This window comes from Mustela lutreola, chromosome 8 (genome assembly GCF_030435805.1).
Source record: "Mustela lutreola isolate mMusLut2 chromosome 8, mMusLut2.pri, whole genome shotgun sequence".
Lineage (NCBI taxonomy): Eukaryota > Metazoa > Chordata > Mammalia > Carnivora > Mustelidae > Mustela > Mustela lutreola.
Window position 1 is genome coordinate 100,117,403 of NC_081297.1, and position 14,123 is coordinate 100,131,525.

The window sequence follows — 14,123 nt, forward strand, 5'->3', positions numbered from 1 at the left end:
AACTTGGCTGAGAGAGGATGTCTTTCACAAAAATTTTATATGTTCCAATAACACAACAAGTGTTGGGTTGTTTTCTTGAAGTTTAGTATCCGCTCCTTATCTTGCCAAGGTCCAGGACAAAAGGGCAGGAGGATGGTTTCCTGATGCTTATTTTGTTTAGCCGTAGTTGGGCTTCTCTAACATCATTACCAGCATCTGTTTTCTAGAACCCTAGCAACGTTGTCAGTGGAGAAGGGCATTTTATCAGAGGAACATAAGTAGCAGAGCTGTTCTGAAACAGACCTTCTCAAGTGGTATGCCACAAATTGGTTCCAGATGTGCTAATGTGCCCTTCCAGTGGTGGAGCTCAGGGCCTCCTTGACTCTGGCAATTGTTACATAGTCTCTCCTTTTTAACTGTGTACCGTATAGTGATTTTCCTTTTCTTTCTGTGCCATGAATACAAGTTGGGGACCACTGTCCTCAACAATTAGCTGCAAACAATGGGAACATGAATAATATCATTATTCAAAGAGTCCTTTGGTTTAGGGAAGAAAATTGCAGATTGTAGCAGAGAATGGATGAGGGGGCAGGTTAGACTTTTCCCTGAATTTCTGAATTCGCTCCAGTTCTATTTTCACATTAGACTGTATCACTAATTTACATTAGTATCAGCCTTTTGCAGTTTTAACCTGTTCCTAGTCCTTTACACATGCCCAAATAAATACCAGGAGGAATAAAGAGTTGAGAAGTAGTCATAAAAAGGAAGAGGAAAATCAGAGGAAAACATTTGATACAGGGGTTAGAACGGACAGAAAGAAATCAGAAAATAATGCTCCCTGTATTGTATTTAAACAAAAATGAGTATATCTAAAAATGAGTATATCTAAAAAATCTAAGAACAAATTTAAAAACAAGCAAATGGGAAGATATTAGTAGTAACAGTATATATGATTTTCAATAACATTCTACAAATAAAAATCATTTTAACCTAGAAGACAAACATCTCAATAGAAAATAGCCAAATGACATCAGGAGATGATTGACAAATGAAGAGCTGCAAATGACCGATAAATATATGAAACATTCAGCTGCAGATATAAATGCAGATTAACAACTGAGAAAGTTACATAAGAAATTTGACAGATTTTATTTTAGTTTAGGGGAAACAGGACACTTATATAAATGCTGGTATTTGTGTAAAGTGATGAGCATTTTTATAGGTCAGTTTAAATGTTTTAAAACATTTAAAAAATGTTTTAACCTTCATACGTTTTGACCTTACATTTTAATTTAGGAGTTTATTCTGAAGAAATCAGAAGTGATACAAAGAGATATGAAAATGATATTCATTACAGCTCTATACTGTGATACAAACGAGAAGCAATTGAATTCTACAAAAGTGAGAGTAATGGATTTTGGATTAATGTCTTTGGAGAATAAGGTATGGAAAATATTGTCTGTGTGCTGCTTAAATTGGATGTACATTATTTAAATATACTATATGCCATCTAAGATACTCTTAATTGGAAGAGGGCTCATTTTCTCTGGCACTAAGGAAGAAAACAACAACAAAGATCTGAATTCAGACAGAAGATCCTGGCGTAAAACTAGGCAGAGTCAGGATCAATGAGAACTAGACTTGTCTCTGGAAAGGTACAGCAAAGAAGCCAGTTGGTCTTCTTTCAGAGTGTGGTTCCAATTCCTACAATCAACCACCATGGGCCCAGAAAGCTTCAAGCAAAGAGAAAACGTAGTGTTCACAGTTGGTAGTTGCTCAGGTAGAAGCAAACATAAGTCCCCTGGCAGAAATTGGACTTCATGCAGATAGGCACAATTGTTTTTCTTTGGAACTTGGTCAGTGATTTTTTTTTTTTTTTTAAAGATCCCATTGATGGTAAAATGAATTTTGATATTAGAGTTGTTAGAAATGAAAAATTTTGTCTGGAGTGAAAGGAATATACTATATACATGCAGTTGGTGGGAACTATTCTGCAATTTAGCAGTGAAGTCTAATCTGTTGAATTACGTATGTATTATACAAAACTTCCATTAACATTTATTACATATATATATTTTTTATTAAGCAGGCTGCGTGTTGAGCAGAGAGCCTGATGTGGGGCTCAGTCCCAGGACTCTGAGATCATGACCTCAGCCGAGGCAGAGGCTTAACCCACTGAGCCACCCAGGTGCCCCTATTACATATATTTAAATGTTTACCTTAGGATTCCCATAATTATTTTTAGTCTATTTTCTTAATTTGATCTCCTCTGTTAGTATATTTTGAATCATTACCAACCTTTGGCAGTGAAGCTCAGGCATTTTAGAGTTTTTATAATTTCAACATTTTGGAAAAAGAGCTGTATTTATTTTAGCTACAGATTTGTGGGTTTTTACTGTTAGCAGGTGTATGAAAAGTCTTCCAAAACACTGGATCCCTGCACTGAGAGAGGAAAAAAGGAAGCGTGTTTAAGAGCACAGTCCCTGGAGTGAGAGCCATGCTCAAATTTCAGCGTTGACACATACTAGTTGTATGACCTTAGGCAAGTTATTTAAGTAGTCTAAGACTCAGTTTCCTCATTTTTAAAACAATGGTAATTGTATGGTTGAGAGAATGGAATGAAATAATGTAAAATTCCCATCATATAATATCCTGGTTACCATTTCTAAATCAAGATCTGTGAAACAAACTGCTTGAAAATGAGATTTATTTTTTTTTAACATCCCTTTGCTTTTCTTCATTGTAGTCACTCTTAACAATGATCATGCATAAGACACACCTTTGAAAATGTATAATCTCTTCCGTGCTTTCCTTTTTAAATGATATATTCCCTATCCCAGCAAGTAGAAAAACGAGGTGCACTCCTGATTAGCATAACTTTGATGCAGAAAACAGAAAAGGAAAATTTATAGGCCAGTCTCATTGAACAAAGATGCAAAAGTCCCAAACAAACTAAAGTGTCCAGCAAACCAAATCCTGCAAAACACAACTAAGACTTATACACCATGACCATATTGGATGTATTCCAAGGAATGCAGGACTGGTTTAACATTAGAAAATCAATATAATTTGTCCCATTAACAGAATAAATGAAATAAATATGATCACCTCATTTAGATGCAGTAAACCATTTAACAAAATTCAACATCCATATTCCTTTTCATAAAAAAAAGTAATTCTTAGCAAACTAGAAGGGAACTTCTTAAATCTCATAAAAAAGTATTTACCAAAAACCTAAAATAAACATATTAATAGTAAATTCTCTGGTATGTCCCTGTCGGGTACAGTTTTGAAACCTAAGTTTTGACTTCTTTTATTTCTGAAACAGAAATGAAAGAAAAAGCTTTTTTGTTCTTCACTATTAACAATTTTTGTTCTTTTAAAACTAATGTATTCTCCCATTTTATCTTACTTTGAAATGATATAGTCTTTCGTGTCTCCTAAATTATTCATTTTATTGTTAGTTTTCCCCAACTATTGTGTCCCAGAATTCTTCCTTTGAATGCTCAGTGCTTCTGCTTTAAAAAGGCAGAAAATCTAAATGTAAATGTGTTTTTCTCAGTGTGAAAACATTGAGATTCAGATCTCAGCTATGACTGTTCTAGAATTATCATCATCAGAACTATGGTAGTGTTGGTCACTAGAGTTGTGTCAGCTCCTGACTGGAATGGATCAGTTGTATTTCACCAATGATTGTCTACAGTCAGTCCTGTATTATTAAAATGTTCCTTGCTGTGACACTAAACTGGTATAAGGCTGATATAATCTTTTAATTATAGGAGTCTTAGAAGTTAATTTTATGCAGTATACATATGGTAACAGATTGGTGTACATCCTTGGAAGATCCCAGGAGCAACCAAGATGAGTGAAGAGCAGACAGTGACTGAGCAGGAGAGACTGCTTCTGTGAGCAGTCCTGTGGGTTGATTCCTCTCCTTACATTTGAAGAACTAGCCACGAGCCTTGTATGTACACTCATTCTTTTATTCATCATTGTAAATAATATATAGTTCCACATTTAAATAAAGCCACATTTTCAAAATTACAATGTGTCATATCTCAATAATAGTCTAATTATATACAAAAGTACCATTTTCATTTTCCATTATGCTTTGATAACATGGAAAAAGTCAAAATCACTTTTCTTGGTTTTCCTTAAGGGCAGCTGAATATACCTAAAATGCTATTTCATTATAAAACAGAGCCTTATCATAATTGGAGATTGGTGGGATAAATATTGCCCATGTAACTGATAGGTTTAGAGAAATATGCTATTTTCATTATGTTCAGGAAAAAAAATAAGTACTTCTAATACAGTAGTTCATATTCTAGTATTAGATTAGTACAAAAATTCCTGTTTGGCTGGAGTAATTTTTAAAGCTAGGTCTTAATGAATTTAGTTACTTCAATTACCTAGGATTTATAATCTGATTTTAAAATAACCAGTTTTCAAAGAATACAATAAAATATTCATAGTGCTAAAACTCTGGGGAGCTTAATTTAATCACTGATGACTCAGGAGGAAAGTCAGAATCTTGCAGTGCCTCATTTCATAATGAACCTCATCTAATGTAGGGTAAAGTGAAAATTCTAGTTATTTGAATTTCCTATTGAATTATGTGTAAACATACATATTTTGTAAAGGTCATGAAAGCTTTGTTATATATGCTTGCATGTATTTTCCTATAATCCTGTTTACCTCTGTTATGGGCATTACAGAAAAGAGAGTTTGAAACTTACTCTCCTTGATTAGAAAGCAGACATGAAAAATTACTCTGGTCACTCTAGACCTGAATTTCTTAAAGAAGGACATGTGGACCACCTCTTCTAGAATCATCTGGGGTACTTGTTAGAAATGCAGATTCCTGACTTCTTCACCAAGCCTGCTGAATCACTGTATCTGGAGAAGATCCCAGGATAGTAACAGGCTCTCCAGGTAACTCTGACAAAAGTTTGAGACTCGTTGCCAGATGGCTTATGGATCGGAGCTCTCAACCTCGGGTAGGCAGCACCAAAATCATTCCTCCTGTGGATGTTGATACAGGAAAAAAGTGACAAAGATTGAAATGGGTGTGTTACTTCCCACAGAGTATGAGAACAGGAAATAATATGTTCTGCCGTCGTCAGACCAAAGGAATTTTAGAGGCAAAGCTGGAAATAGTTCAGAGCTGTTTCATTCATATTTATAACATCATTGCTTACTTAAGGTTTAGATTTCCTGATGTGTTTTTCTTTATTGATATGAAGTAACCTAAAGTTACCTAAAGCTGAGCACCATTTGATTCATTTGGAAGGTGTTTTTATTATTTTAATGTTTTGCTTTTACCCCAAGCACTATAGCAAATGTCTCTTTGGGGTTTCTTTCCCCTGAATATTTTGAGTTTTCAGAGCTTTGGTTGTGATATAATATGTATTTTCATTAATGTAAGCCAATTTTACTTGTAGTTCTAGTTGTTATTGTTACTACTGGGAGCAGAATATAGAAGAAACTTTTCTTTAGAGGGAATATTTTCTTTTTTTTTCATTTTGTGCCACTGTGGGAAGATAAATGGATGATAGTTTTATTTGGTCCATTTGTTTTTCCTATGAGAGTTGAAACATGCACAGATTCACCACCTCCCTCCCTACCCCTTCAACAATATGCTTTCCATCCTCCCACCCCCATCTGAAGGGTCAGTCAACAGTGATTATTAAGCACTCATTACACTATAGGAAGTTGCAAAAGAAGACTCTACTCTCCTTTCCTGTATTCTGTTACTGCTGAGAATTCAGTCTGTATCCAAGTCTTGCTCCATAGCTCAATATCCACTTTTGCCCAGTGGCAGCTTTCACTAAGCCACAGGTCAATCATGAAGACCGGCCTTAGATTTCATCCACCTGTCTTCTCCAAAATGCTCCTCAGCCACGTGTACTGCAGGCCTTCTGGTTTTACTGTGGGCTGTTTTAAAAAAAATTTTTTTAAGATTTTATTTACTTATTTGATATATAGAGAGTGAGAGCACAAACGGGGAGTGGCAGGGGGAGAGCGGCAGGCAGGGAGAGGGAGAAACAATGTGGGTCTGGATCCCAGGAGCCGGGGACCACGACCTGAGTTAAAGGCAGACGCTTAACCAACTGAGCCAACCAGGCGCCCCAAGGTCTGATCATCAGTTCTGAATCCTAGTCTGTCCCTCTGTTTACAAGAGGAATGGGTTGAAACCATACTACTTTCTCTTTGCTATCTTGACCTTTTAGCCTCCACAAATAAGACACCAGCACCTGGAGAAGATAATTTCAGACAGAATCACAAAAGTAGGAAAGATACGGGTTAAAGCTTTCCAACACTACTTTGGGTTTTTAGTTGCATCACCCAGGGGATAAGACCTTAAGGGCTGGAAGCTTTTAGACCGAGAAAGCACCTTCCTGAATGCTCCTGCCTGTTCTGCTTTCCGGTTTGTATTACCACCTCAGAAAGATTTCCTTCTTTGAATCTCTCAAGTGCCTCTAATCCTTCACTGAAAGGGACGTTCTTGTCTGAGCCCACCTTCCTTCCTGCTGATACCATACACTGTGCAGCCAAGGAAGGCCACGGATTTGGGCTGTGTAGAGAAGAAACTACCTGCCTAGTTTCACATGTGTCTGTGTATGTGTGTGCACATATGTAGGAGGGGGTGATGGACAAGCTGACTATGGGTCCTCCAACTCATGTTTTGTTTTCTTATTTTTTAAGATTTTATTTTTTGAGAGGAGAGAGAGAGTGAGAGAGCACAAGCGTGAGCAGGAGGGAGGGGCAGGCAGAGGGAGAAGCAGGATCCTCCTGAGCAGGGAGCCTGATGTGGGACTCAATCCCAGCTACACACGCTTTCATGTAGATCAGACGGGACCATATAAAACCCATATATTGAGAATAGGATATAGCCACAATATTAGTAAGGTTTATGCCCTGGCGGGAAAATAAATAGGTCTGTAAAGAACTATTTGAAGTCTTTATGGGTCTCTTCAGGAGCCACCAAAGAACTGGACTAGATCTAAATGACTTTTTCTCCCATTCACAGTGGTCATGTTGCACACATTTGTTTCAGAATCTGCCTCAGAGAAATAAGAGGTTGAAGGGAGGAATAAGTTCACCAGTTTTTCTCTAGGATTGCCAGATTTAGCACATAAAAGTATAGAATGTCCAGTTACACTGAGTTTCAGATAAATTATGAATAACGCTCCATGAAATATTTAGGACATACTAAAAATTATTTGGTGTTCAGATTTATCTGCATATCCTGAGTTTTATCTGGCAACTCCTATCTTACTGCCACTACTTAGAGTAGGGACTCTACCTCGAATTTGGTTATCTGCACCTGCCTGGGTGGCCTTCCCAACGCTACTCTTCTGATTTACCCCCACTGCCTACCACACACTAAGTTTTTTTAAAAGAATTTCATTAAGTTTCTCTTCCACACAAGAAATTATGCTCCAAAGGGATTTTCATTGTGCAACTGTATATTAAATTTGTGTGTATGTCTGTCATACATTTTCCTTGGGGACCTTTTTCTTTTATCAGAATCTCAAAGAGGCATCTTGAAGATGCCTAAAGAACTGTAGCTTATACAAAGAAACAAAAGTGGGTGAATTTAGAAAAATGCACCTTGCCTCAATCCTGACTTTTCCTTTAGACATCAGTAGTTTGAAAGCCCCTCATATCATTTGACTCCCACCAACATCTTACAAAATAGACAGGGCAGATTGTTTCTTAAAAATTACTGCTTACATTTCAAAGGTAGGGTCACTAAATCCCAGACATGTGAATTAGAAAGTCATACACAACTATTACTTGGCACAGGCAGAGTTGAATAGAAATCTGTCAAGTGCAAGTTTATTTCTCTCTACTTATATAGACCACCAACTTAATAAAATCAATTTTGGCACAATACTTTAAGCTACAGCTTCAAAACTGTATATATTTGAACCTCAGAAAGGTTTGTATCTCTGAAGAGATTGTTCTTATGCCCTTCCATCTGGTGGACCTTGTCACTTAGCTGTCAGTTACAAACCACAACTGTTGGATGTTTGGCCATTTGACCTATAGGGATGGCTTTTCAATGTGGTCACGTGCCGGAATACACCCATATTCCATTGCTGCTATTCTCAAATATTTAGACTATTAAGGTGTTTCACTGTCAGTGTATAAATCCTTATAGTAATAAAAATCATTTAATATTTTATGCTTACTCATTTGAAAGCATAAAAGGAATAATAGTGTGGCTATTCATCTATTTTGTTTGGTTCTAAATTTTGTCTTTTTCCACAAATCAAGTGTGTTCTAAAAAATAGAGCTTCATTTGCCTCTCGGGCTTCCATATTTTTCCTCCAACCTCTTTAGTCTCACTGTCTTTTTTTTTTTTTTCCTTTTTAAAAATCATTTTATCTTATTTTTTTCATCATGATAAGTGCATTCTTTAATCCCCATCCCTTATGTCCCCTATTTCACCCTCCCTCTGTTAACCATCAGTTTGTTCTCTGTTATTTAAATGTTTCTTCGTCTTTTTTTCCTTTGCTCATTTTTTTTTTTGTGTCTTAAATTCTACATATGAGTGAAATCTTATCATATTTGCCTTTCTCTGGCATATTTCACTTGGCATAATACACTCTAGCCCCATCCGTGTCATTGCAAACAGCAAGACAGCCATATAATACTCTATTCTATACACGTACCATCATCTTTGTGCATCAATGGATACCCGGGCTGCTTCTATAGTTTGGCTATTGTAAATAATGCTGCAATAAGCGGGTGCATGTATCCCTTCAAATTAATGTTTTTGTATTTTGGGGGTAAATACTCAGTAGCGTGGTTCCTGGGTTATAGGATAGTTCTGTTTTTATTTTTTTGAGGGAACTGCATACTGTTTTACACAGTGGTTGCACCAGTTTGCATTCCCACCAACCGTGCCCTTGCTGACCATTTTTTTTTTAAATCAACCTATGGATGTCTTGTGATTTATATACATTTCTATGCTATCTGTAACCCAGTCGTTCCCTCTATATGTGTGACTTTCATATTTAATTGTCTAGATGAACACAATCTTATGTGTCTAAAAGCCATTTCAAACTTAATGTGGAAAACTGAGCTGCTAATAAACTATCCCACCACCCACTTTCACGTCATCCCTATCTTTCTCATGAAGTGGCCATTCTGTAATGCTCAAGGAGGAGGGAAAAGGAAAAGGAAAAAAGTATAGAGATGTTCTTAACTTTCTTTCAAACCCTACAACTGGTATGTCAGCAAATCTTGGGGGCCCTTCTTTCCAAATACATCTTCGGATTGATCCCTTTTCGCCATCTCCACTGCTTCCCTACCCCAAGTCACAGTTACTTCTCACCTGGATTACTTCATGAACCTCCTGATTGGTCTCCCCTTCTGTCTCTGCACTCCTTAAAAGAACAGCCAAAGAAAGTTCTCTGTGAAGATATAAATCAGATCATGTTGCTTCTGTGTAAAGCCTATTATAGCCTCCCATCTCACTACAAAGAAAGCCAAAACCCTTATAAATGACCCGTAAGACCCTACATGATTGCCTCTTGGGCCACAACCTTTCATGCTCCCTCCACAGCCCCTTTTCTCCCTCTTCTCCCCATGGCAGCCTCCTGGATGGTCCTCCTGCAGGGCAGTTCTACCTCTGCTTTGGGTGTTTCCTCTTTGCTTGCTGTTCCTCTTCTCTCAGACACCAGCAAGGCTTCCTTCTTTTTTGTATGTCTTTAATGTTACTTTCCCAACGCTTTTAGCAACCTTCCCTGCCTTATTTCTCTTGTTAGCAGTTATCACTTTAATATACTAAGTATCTTGCCAGTTTACCTTATTGTCTCTCCAGCTCATAATAAGCATTAAGTAAATATTTGTAAAATGAATGAATGCAAAGATGATTTTCCTGTGTTGAAGATATTTTAAAAATTTCATCACATATTTTGATGGCAAATCTAAAAGTGGTTTTCACAAAGTAGTTTGACTAATGATAAGTGTAGCCTGCTAATGTGATTCCTTTGAGGAAGTGAAGACTTAAAAACATATTTGAAAACATTTACTATTACTAACCCTGGGTATAAATATAAAACAGTTTTTGAAGAAAACATGTGTTGGAAGAATTAACTAAATCTCAACAGACTTCCTTAAGAGGTAATTATGAATACAAATGTAGGACTCTGAGCTGTGAAGAGAAACCATGAGTCATTTCAGACAGGAAGTCATATTAGGTAAAGCTTAAAGGCAAAGAGTGACTCTGGTGATTGAAAGTTGGTAAGTGATGATAAAAGTTAATAATATTAGTATTATATTAATATTTATTAAGGACTTATACCATTAGCTATCGTGTGACTAAGTGCTAAGCATCATGAGTGGTAGATATCTTTATTTTTTCATTCTACGAAGAGGAAAGAATATCAAAGCTTGGAGTAGTTAAGTAACTTGCCTATTGTCCCATTAGCTTTAATGATGGAAGCCATCCTTGAATTTAGATCTGAGGCCAAAGCCCAGGTCCCTGACCAGTGAGTGGAACTGTTTGATTTAGAGATTAACGGCAGTTCACAGGGTGAAATTTAGGCGGAAGTAAAACTCCTACAGAAAATCCTCTAGGGAGGCACAATTTTGGAGAGTAACATGGTATTTCCCAGAAGGCCCAACACAGCCAGGGTTTCCTGTACCTCTGGATCACATTGAAGCTGCTTTGGCTGAACAACACATAAAGGATGAAGTTTGTGGTTAGGAACAAATTATGTGAAAAATACATACCTTTAAATACTGCATGCACACACTGTGGGACTAAATGTTCTCCATATAAGAAGCACTGAGAGATGGAGTGAAAGAGTAGAATCAAGTTCACTATCAGAATTTTCCTTACAACTTAATATGTTCCTTTTTTTTTTTTTTTTTTTTTTTAGATTTATTTATGTTAGGGGGAATGCGCACATGCATGGGGGCAGGAAGAGAGGGAGAAAATCTTCAAGCAGACCCCCATGCTGAGCAGGGATGGGGACATGGGGCTCCATCCCATGACCCATGAGATCATGACCTGAGCTGAAACCAAGAGTCAGATGCTTAACTGTCTGAACCACCCACACGTGCCCCAAAACGTTCCATCTTACCCCTTCCCCTTCTCTTTTATTTTGTGTATATAGTTGATGTTGCCTGTGCTGCTTTATGTGACACAATCTTGCTAAGAGTCAAGCAGCTTTGCTGGTCTGGGGAGGATTATTTAATTCTCTAAAATACTGAAAATCTTATTAAATATGTGTTGCTTGTTGTAGCATATCTATATATCCAAAGCTGGTAGAATCAGGCAGCACATCAATCATGGAAATACATCAGATCTCTCTCTAGAACTAATCAACAAAAGGGATGGCTTCAACTATGTAAAATAATGCCATTTGAGATGAAACAAAATTATTTTACCATGAAAAGATGGAAAATGCTCATTTTAATTCAGTCTTCATCTTTGTTTAGGGGTCCCACTTCATGACCTGGTATAGAGTCCTTGTCCTTTCAGTACGTCTGATGACTGGGGACTGGAAGGGTATCATGAAAGTGGAAATTCTTTTTCAGAATCCGGGAGAAAATTTCAGGTGTCTCCCTTAGTCAGCATTGACTCTGTGTCCCTCATGTTGTTGAGAATAGTTCTCCTCAACCTTACTCCCACCCCAGCACACCAAGGCAAGTGGCATGCTTCCACCAGTATAAAAGTGTTCTCAGCACGGGTGGGTCACACCATTCTATTTCCTGGGAGAGAAAAGCAAAATCTGGGGAGTCTGGATTGAGTATAGTTTGAAAAGCTTTTTCCTGGAGAGTCTATTATATCCTCCTATGAGGTAATTCCCTTACTCTCTGATCAATCATTATTGGTTTAAAACAATGGCGCCTGATAAATACTTACTGAATTTAAGTACTAACTTAGGGTTTCTCACTCTGACTGGAGGATTTTGAGTACTGTCTTCTCCTAACCTGTCCACTCCCCTGTTTGCTGTTGTTGGCGTCCACCCAAGATGTTCCTTGGGGTATGTGGAATGGAAACTGGCTCAAAGCTTTGTGTAGTGGCTGATCTTATTGAAGAGTGAGCACAGTATGTTGGAGAGATTACTGCTTGAAAGCCTGTCCTGCTTACAGACTCCTTTCAAAAAAGAGGTTGCCCCAACCACAACCCCCTAAGAAGTAGCAATGCAGGCTGTTTCTTCAGCAGTGGTGCTGTGTGGCGCAGCATGTTAGCTTTCCATCTGAGTTACAGTTGGAGTAGGAGAGGACACCTGAATCAGAGGTAGCCAATCGGTCGGCTGCCCAGTGGCTTCTGAGATTGCTTCAAGTAAGAACTTTCCCCCAAAACGACAATGGTGATAGAATCAGACTCTCCCCTCTGGGGCATTTGATTATGAACTATAGACACAGAACTGGCAGCAAGAGGAAAGAGTTATAGTTGTGCAACTTGAATTATGGCTGTGTTCTGAAGACGTTTTACGAAGAGTTGGGGCAGTGGTATGCTGGGGCTGGCTTTCTCAGGCCCAACAGCTGGTTCCATACATCTCTGCCCCACTCTGCCTCAGGCTGGCAGGAGTACTGACACCACATCACCTGGTTTTTGTTATAATTGAGGTCTCTCTCCTCCTGATCTGGTTTTCAAAAATTTACGAGCACACCACTGGCTAAGGGAAGGGATGGTATCTGGGGAGCAGGCAAGCAGTTACCTCTTCTGGGTCCTTTGTCTTAAAAACAAACAATGTTTAAGGTAATATGTTAACATGATTGGTTTTAAGATTATATTAAAAAAGATGTTAGAGAAAATGTTGTGAAATATATGATTTAAATATCAGTGGTTAAATTACAAAGCTCACAGGAATGTGGTCAGAGGGGAGTACCTTTCCTGTTCCTGGTGCTTATCAAAGGCAAAGCCTCCACCTCCCAGGCTCACAAAGGATGACCCGACAAGCCGGTTAAGTCTCTGGTCTTATTTCCACACGTATTCTTTACCCCTTATTACCTGAGGTAACTTGAGTGCACACCAGTTACTTAAAACCACAAGAGCCCAGTGAATCCTGGGCATTTGGAAAATGGGAAAAATTCATACAGCAAAAAGAGTATATAGAATTTTGGAATGAGCTTTGAATTCAAATGCTCCTTCACCCCTTCCTGGTAACATAATTTATCTATGCCACATTCTCCTTAGTTGTAAAATACGGATAAAGGATAATAAGCTCAGAGATATTTGTAAGGATTAAATGAAGTACCCTGGGTAAAACATCTAGCTCAGTGTCTGGCACTTGTTACACACTCAAGTACCTTCAACTCTTTGCTCCTCTCTTTAACATACTTATTGGAGCCTTGAAGACAGTTGAGGGAATGGGGCACCTGGGTGGCTAGGTCGGTTGAAGGGCCCACTCTTGGTTTCAGCTGTGGTTGTGATCTCAGGCTCATGGGATCGATGGGGAATGCCCTTGGGCTCCATGCTCAGTGCAGAGTCCACTTGTTCCTCTCCCTCTGCTCCTCTCCTGCCTGCCCCTCTCAAATAAATAGATAGAATCTTAAAAATCAAAAATAAAAGCAAAACCAGCTGCTAGTTTTGCTGTCAAGTCAGTAGAATTGGTATAATCACTTAACTCTCCACTTATATTAATATGAATTAGGTTGTAAGATAATGCCTTGTTTAAAATTTTATGTTTTTGCATATAAGGTCAACTTATATGCAACTTAGAAGAATTTTAAATATTACTATAATTATTACAATCCTTTGAAACAAGCTTTTCTCTGCACTTAGCTCAGAGCAGCTGTATAGCAGTCCACAAATTACTGTGTTCATTTCCTTTTTTTTTTTTTTTTTAAGATTTTATATATTTATTTGACAGAGAAAGAGATCACAAGTAGGTAGGGAGACAGGCAGAGAGAGAGGGGGAAGCAGGATACCTGCTGAGCACAGAGCCCGATGTGGGGCTCAATCCCAGGACCCCGACATCATGACCTGAGCTGAAGGCAGAGGCTCAACCCACTGAGCCACCCAGGCAGCCCTCCTTTTATTTTTAAACAACCTGTTAAACTGTTGACTGTGGGCAAAGAACAACATTAGTTGTAAGGGAATTAAGGAAAACAGATGCTTGGGTCCCTGGGTGGCTCCGTCAGTTGAGCGTCCAGCTCTTGGTTTCACC

General features: G+C 38.2%; 1 protein-coding gene across 1 annotated transcript in view; it reads left to right on the plus strand.

Annotated features, from left to right (window-relative positions):
- LEMD3 (LEM domain containing 3) overlaps window positions 1-5,906 on the plus strand; it is an 81,630-nt gene extending 75,724 nt beyond the window's left edge. Inside the window, exons 14-15 of the transcript XR_009356797.1 lie at window positions 1,276-1,422; window positions 3,759-5,906. The gene's annotated coding sequence lies outside the window, so the exon portion shown is untranslated. The remainder of the gene's footprint in view (window positions 1-1,275; window positions 1,423-3,758) is intronic.
- The last annotated feature ends 8,217 nt before the right edge of the window (window positions 5,907-14,123 follow it).